Genomic DNA, 7,448 nt, shown 5'->3' on the forward strand with positions numbered 1-7,448 from the left:
TTCAAATATATACAGAGAAATCCAGCCTTAACTTAAAAATAACCTTAATCATAACGCTTATGACCAAACTTGTACAAATAGTAACAAACAATCCTATTGGCAAAAAAACTAAATCGCCAGTCAGTCAGTCAATCAATTAGTTATAGCTTGTTATAAGCGATTTGGGGCTTGTTTTTCAGTAAAGTTGCTTGAAAATATTGGTAGTAGTTCATCTGGCAACACCGGTTGTTACACTGCTGTGTATAACAGCTGGAAACGAAAGGTAGGTGTTGCCATATTGTGTGAGAGAAATAAGGTCTATGAAAAGAAGTCGTTGTGAGTTGAGAGAGAGAGACAGAGAGGGGGGGGGGGGAGTACGGTAAGGAGTGGAAGATAAGTATACTTCTCTACCGCTCCCTACTGTATATTCATAAATGTGAGAGCAAAGTAGACACCTTACTTTAATCAGTGATATTCAACCTTTTTAATTTCAAGGACCCACAATTTGATATACATTAGGCTATGGACCCCCATTTGATATCAAGTCGGACCCCAATCTACAATGTGCAATCCTCAGTATTCATTTTACTCTGAGAGTGAAATGGACCAAGAATCAGGATGGGTCCATTTGGTTCCTAAATATCAATGATGATGTTAGCTAGGGATCCCCTTGAGACACCTCTAGGACCCCTGGGGGTCCCCGGACTCCACATTGAAGACCACTACCACTGCCTTAGAAACAGACATAAAATAAATGTAAGTTTAACCGATAAAGTGCAGTGAGGCTGCTTCACTCTGAAAGGATTGATTTGAGGATTGATTCTGCTTCTTAAAGAAGCAATAAGTATTGTAGTATATGTCTTAAATTGTGCCTCATTCAGATTTAGATTTTGGCATGGTTACTGTGCTTAATGTTTACATGGAAGCTGATATTAATTTATACCCGCGATACATGATTTCACATACACTACATTCTAGTTTAGAGTGAACATTCAAGGTCTATAAAGGAGCTGTAAGCAATATTAATTGGTTAAAACAAAAACAGTATTTAACTGTTCTCTATTCCAATAGTAATCATTGTTATAGACTCTATAACTGATCCTGACTCCCTGACTGTCTAGCTCTTTTGGTAAGCAGAAAAGCCACAAAGATCATTATCAGATTGTGTTACAGTTCCAATAGTGTCTGCTCATTCATTTGTTTCATCCCTTTTGTTTAACCTACGTTTTCTCTCCTGGTTGGATTAAATCGTTTTCTCTCCTGGTTGGATTAAATCGTTTTCTCTCCTGGTTGGATTAAATCGTTTTCTCTCCTGGTTGGATTAAATCGGTATCATGACCTGAAAATGTATTTTCTGTTTACTAAAGCACTGGAAAGACGGGGAGACCCCTGTTACTGAACAATGTATAGCAATGTTTGACTCTTAAAGTAAGCGTTAAATAGAGCTATATAATATAGCTCTATTTAACTCTTATTTTAAGGACTCTATCCCACTTCCCATGCCCTAGCCTAGGGGCTAGGCTAGGGCAAGTGCTACGGGCCATGGTGGAGTCTGAAGAGGTGGGTTTTCAGACTACGGCGGAAGATTGGGAGTGAGGCTGCAGTTCTGACTGCGATGGGAAGTGAATTCCATAGTTTTGGAGCCAGAAGGGAGAGTTTGGGACGTGTGGAGCGTTGTCCCGGCGTTTTTAGTGAAGGTACCTCCAGCTTCCCTGCGTTGGCTGATCTGAGTGAGCGGGAGGCCATGCCTTTGGTTGCTTTGAATGCCAGCATCAGAGTTTTGTATTCTGTGCGGGCAGCGACCGGGAGCCAATGGAGGGAGAGGAGAAGGGGGGAGACGTGTGAGAATTTTGGCTGGTTGAAGACCAAGCGTGCTGCGGCATTTTGGATCAGTTGGAGGGGCTTAAGTGCACATGCCGGTAGGCCAGTGTCCGTCCGTCCCCAGTGTAGCCCCCTGTCAGAGTAAAGGCCTATTCATAGTCTGGATTTTCGGTGGTGAGGTCACCACCGGAGCTGTAATAACGTGGAGCGGTGGTGAGTAAAAACAAAGAGAAGGGCTGGGGAGAGCGGTGGTTTGCTCTTCACCGCGGCTCCGTGATGTCATGTTGTAGTTGCAGTGGTCACCTCACCACCGATAAATCAGACTATGAATAACGCTTTACAGATCTGCAAGGGTCCATTTGGAACCCCCTCCAGGAACCCTGACCCCACTTTGAGAACTAATGTATTTGACAGTGTGGCAGTGGCACATAACAATAGCAAGGTACATCATTTTGAGTCTATAATTTTTTGTTCCTATAGATGACCTGGTTCAAGGGCTGGAAGGTCGAACGTAAAGAGGGCAATGGCTCAGGCACTACCCTGCTAGAGGCTCTGGATGCCATCCTGCCGCCTTCCCGTCCCACTGGCAAACCCCTCCGTCTGCCTCTGCAAGATGTCTACAAGATCGGAGGTGAGGAAGGAAGGAGTCTGTCTGTCTGTGCGTGCGTGTGTGTGTGCGTGCATTTTCCCCAATATTAATACACCTCTTTATTTATTTTTATTTAATATGCACGCTCCGTGAGAATGTACTCCTGACACAAACATCAGTTCGGAAAAATATATATTTTCAGGCAAATTGGGAAAAACCCTGTGGTGTGTGAGGTTCAAAAACAACAAATCCTGTTAAAACATCAAGTCGTCGTCATCATCATACAGCTCACCATCTTGTCTGCCAGATATCGGTACCGTCCCGGTGGGCCGTGTTGAGACAGGAAGCCTGAAGCCTGGGATGGTTGTGACGTTTGCTCCTGTCAACGTGACCACTGAGGTCAAGTCTGTGGAGATGCATCACGAGGCGCTGATCGAGCTGCTGCCCGGAAACAACGTGGGCTTCAGCGTTAAGAATGTGTCCGTCAAGGACATCCGCCGTGGCAATGTGGCCGGAGACAGCAAGAATGACCCTCCCCAGGAGGCGGCAGGCTTCACCTCCCAGGTCTGTATACTGTTCAACCAGCTGGCTCCGAAAAGGTCTCTGACCTTCACTAGTACACTGCAGGGGGAATAATTTAGCATTATACCACAGGTAGTTTCAAGGAAACAATCTGATTGGTTGAAATAGCTCTCTACCCGTGCTTCAAACGAGCATCACCGCGCACCTAATCAAAACATACAAACAGCTGTGCTGGGCAGTCCCCGCAGGCAGTGGAGCAGCTAAGCTAGTTGTTTACACAGGACATTTTAGGTCGTAATGGCTACATCTGTCATAAAATAAAATGATTTTTTTATCGAATATCTTAGTTATAAGGGTAACCATAGACATATATACATAGACGCCCCTTCCGGCTCTGAGGCGTGTGTCAAAATTTAAGGCACTATTTTCCCGACATTCCTTGCGAAGAATAGCGGAAGCAAAGCGGAAGCTTGTCAAGCTTCCGCGTGCGTAACATAAGTCCCGGAAAAGACGCGCTGTGATTGGCCAGTAGTCACTTGAGTGACAGCGAGAGACATGGAGGATTCACATGAGTGACGTCACTCGGGCAGCGACGCAGTCGCCTTCAGCAAATGCCTTCAGCACTTCTAAATAAGAAAGCTGCGGAGAACTGTTGCTTTGTGTTCACTCTTTTAATGTTTTCTGTTAGTAATCTAATCCCCCCTGGCTCTGATGTTGTATTGTTAATAACTTTGTTGTTTGTGTTTGTTTGTTTGTCTTGTTTTGTAATGTATATTGTCATGACTGTTATAAAGATTTGTTTAAAAAAAAAAAGCCTTCAGCACTGCACTTCCGCCTTCATTGGGATACACGTCGCTCCAATGAACTGCAGCGGCAAATGAGGCGTCTATGTATATATGTCTATGAGGGTAACTATGGTATTATCGCAATATTACACTCAAAGATGTGCTTTACCGTCATGAATGGCACTCCTCCGCTGCTTACGGAACTTGCCTATCGGCTCGTTCCAGCAGCAACGTAGGCGTGCCATTAATGACTAACGCACACACTCTCCTGTAATTGCTTAATAAACCACTTAAACCCTATATACAGGGGTCTATCCTTGGCTCCCTCCTGTTTTCACTCCACATTAAATTTATTTGCAGAAAATTGCAGATCTACCAGCTCAAAATGCATAGCTTTGTGAACCTTGCGATGAGTTGTGAGCTTGTAGTTTGAGTATTTTTGCCAAATGTTCACACCAGTGACGCGAGGGTTCATGCGGTTAAAATGCATCTAGTATTCAGATAGCTATCTGGTTGTTTCCAAAACACATCAAAATCAAAGTGTAAATGCATAGAAGATGCATTATAGATGATCTGATTACACAAGATACATTTTAACCACTTTCAACCTACCTGGCGTCACTATTTTGGGCATGTCATACACTGAACGCAAGCCATTTGTATTCATTTTGTAGGCTATCAGTTGCATTTAGAGCAACCTAACGTTGGAATTGTTGGAAATGCTGTTACGTCCAAAAGATTGCCTTCCAAAGTCTTCAGGAGTGGCCCGTTTTGTACAAAATGCTGCACATGTCCTGCTCATCCAGAATTCTATCCTCAGAGATGCTATGAGTGATCTGGCTCTGCATTTCCTCAACAAAATGAAGAAAATTGTTGCAAAAAACAAACAAACATGTTTATATCACTCCTAAACATTTTGCCAAACATCACACACACTCCTATCCTCCTGGTGGAGACCTGTGCCCAGAAGGGCACTTTTTCTAGTTACCATTGTATCCGTTGTCAGAGTGCTTCCTGTAGCCGTTTTTAGAGTAGCCCCCCCCTTAGCCCGTAGGCACTGGTCTACGCGAGAAGGACGCAATTTAAGTAGTTTACATTCTGTTAGTGTTAAGTGACGGGGTGGAACAAAAAATTATAGGTCATACGATTTAGGATTTTCTCAACTCATTGTTTTTATTGTCATTGTAGACAATACATTTTATACATATGCATCATATATCGTCATTCAGTTCTTCAATACAAAATTGTCTCCCCAAGGAGACAGCAGCAACATAGAAAGTAACACTTTGAAAAATAATAATCATAAATAATACTAACAATAATAATGAAGAAATGTAAACATGAAAGACAACATCTTGATCGAGTAATTCAACAGACATGAAAGAAAAATAAAGAAATAAAATAGAATAAAAATAAAGTAAAGAAAAGGAAAGAGGGGGAAGGGGGGGGGGTCCATCAATCTTTGTAATGTTAAATCTCGATGCGCGCGAAGGGCGTCCATTTCTTCACAAATTGCTCATTTTGTAGCCTCACCAAATAAGTAATTTCTTCCATGTCTCTAATTTTTTCTTTTACTTTATTTAGCCATTGTTCGTGGGTTGGAGGGTGTTTTCCTAGCCAAGTGATAGTCTTTTTGGCCGCTGTTAACAATATCTGGAGGAGGTACACCTTTTTCCTACCTTCAAACCCAGTCGGCACTACTCCTAGAATAGCTGTCTTGAAATCTTGTGGTATTTGAGTGTCAAACACTCTGTTAATGTCATTAAAAACATTATTCCAGAATTGCTGTAATTTAGGACACGTCCAAAAGATATGCGTATGATTACCGATCTGTTCACCACATTCCCGCCAGCACTCAGTTGTAGGAGTAGTGCCTGCTCTACCAGTCAATAATGGAGTCTTAAAAAATCTGCTTACAATTTTCCATTGATATTCTCTCCAAGAATTAGAGTTTGTTACTTTATGCACTTCAGTGCAGGTGTCTAGCCATTCTTCTTGTGAAATCTCTTGTTGTATTTCTGCCTCCCACTTGGCTTTTATATAAAGAGAATTATTGGGAACCATTTCTAGCAGAGTTTGATATATAAGATAGAAATTACTTTGGTGAATGAACCATGCTTTTGTATGTCCATAAAAAGAGATTCCAAACTCGAAGGGGTTCGAATTTTGTCCCAGTCATCGTGTCTTTGTAAATAGTGTCTTAGTTGGAGGTATCTATAAAAATCAGTTCTGGGCAGATTAAACTCGTTTCTGAGTTGTTCAAATGACTTTAACTGATTGGAGGAAAATAACTGGTGGACAATCCTCAGGCGTAGCAAACTCCACCCCTGGAACCCAGCGTCTAGCCTTGAAGGCACAAAACCTCCCATGCACCCAATTGAAGACAGGCCTGATGATAGTAGAGGCAGTTTAAATTCTTTCTGGACTTAATTGTGAATCTAGACCAAACTCCCATAGCATCTCCATTTATTTTATTCCCTGAGAAGGGAAGGACCGCTAGTTGTGACTGTGTGCATAGAGTTTTCTCAATTTTTAACCACCTGGTTGATTCATCATTTTCTATCCACGTAGTTAGAGGTCTGAGTTGGGCTCGATTTAGGATTTTATTCCTGGTGGGAAAACATGTTTTTTGAGTGACACGCAGTGAAGGTCGACTGGCTCAGGCATTAGGGCCTACTGTACTGTATATAGTGTGTACTGTATATAGTGCACAGGTCCATCTCAAGTAATTAGAATATTTTTCATTTTCTTCCGTAATATAATTCAAAAAGTGAAACTTTCATATATTCTCAATCCTCAAGTATTTAAAACCATTTTTTTGGTTTTAATCTTGATGATTATGGCGTACAGCTCATGAAAATCAAAACATCCTATCTCAATTAATTACAATATTTTACGAGACCACTAAAAAAACGTTTTTTTAAACGAGAAATGTCGACCATCTGAAAAGTATATTAATGTATGCAGTTAATACTTGGTCTGGGCTACTTTTGAGCCAATCATTTCATCAATGGGGCATGGCATGGAGGTGATCAGCCAGTGGCACTGTTGAGGTGTTATGGAAGCCCAGGTTTGCTTTGATAACAGCCGTAAATTAATTTGTATTGTTCAGTCTTATGTCTCACACCTTCCTCTTGACAATACAACCTATATATTCTCTGTGGGGCTCAGGTCAGGCCAGTTGGCTGGTCAGTTAAGCACAGCAATACCATGGTCGATCAGTACACCAGTTAATAGTAGTTTTGGCTCTGTGGGCAGGTGCCAAATCGAGCTGGAAAGGAAAATTAGCATCTCCATGAAGCTTGTCAACATACTGAAGCACAATGTACTCTAAAAAGATGGCTTTGTTGAAACCAGTGTTAAGTTTTCACTGTCAGTGGATCAACACCATAGCAGATAACATGGCCAAAATCATCACTGTGTTTTGTCATGTCCAGAGTCTCAACACAACCATCTATTATGATATTTTACAACACTGTGTGCCTCTGTACATTGACAAGCATTATGTTGATGCTGATCTTGCTTTTCCAGCAGCGGTCGCCCTTGCTGGAGGGAGTGTCCAACTGAAAAGTTTATATTTTTGTAAGGAATCTGACAGACAATGATTACCTGACAAAGGTTGTCAGGGGCAGAAATTATTACTAAAGAGTGTTTTTTTTAATGATGCATATATGTTTATTGAATTATTTAGGCCTAAATGGAGGAGACACAGGAGAGAGAACACCAGGGTTATGCTTACAGCAAAGACAGGT

The sequence above is a fragment of the Electrona antarctica genome (assembly GCF_951216825.1).
Source record: "Electrona antarctica genome assembly, chromosome: 9".
Classification (NCBI taxonomy): domain Eukaryota; kingdom Metazoa; phylum Chordata; class Actinopteri; order Myctophiformes; family Myctophidae; genus Electrona; species Electrona antarctica.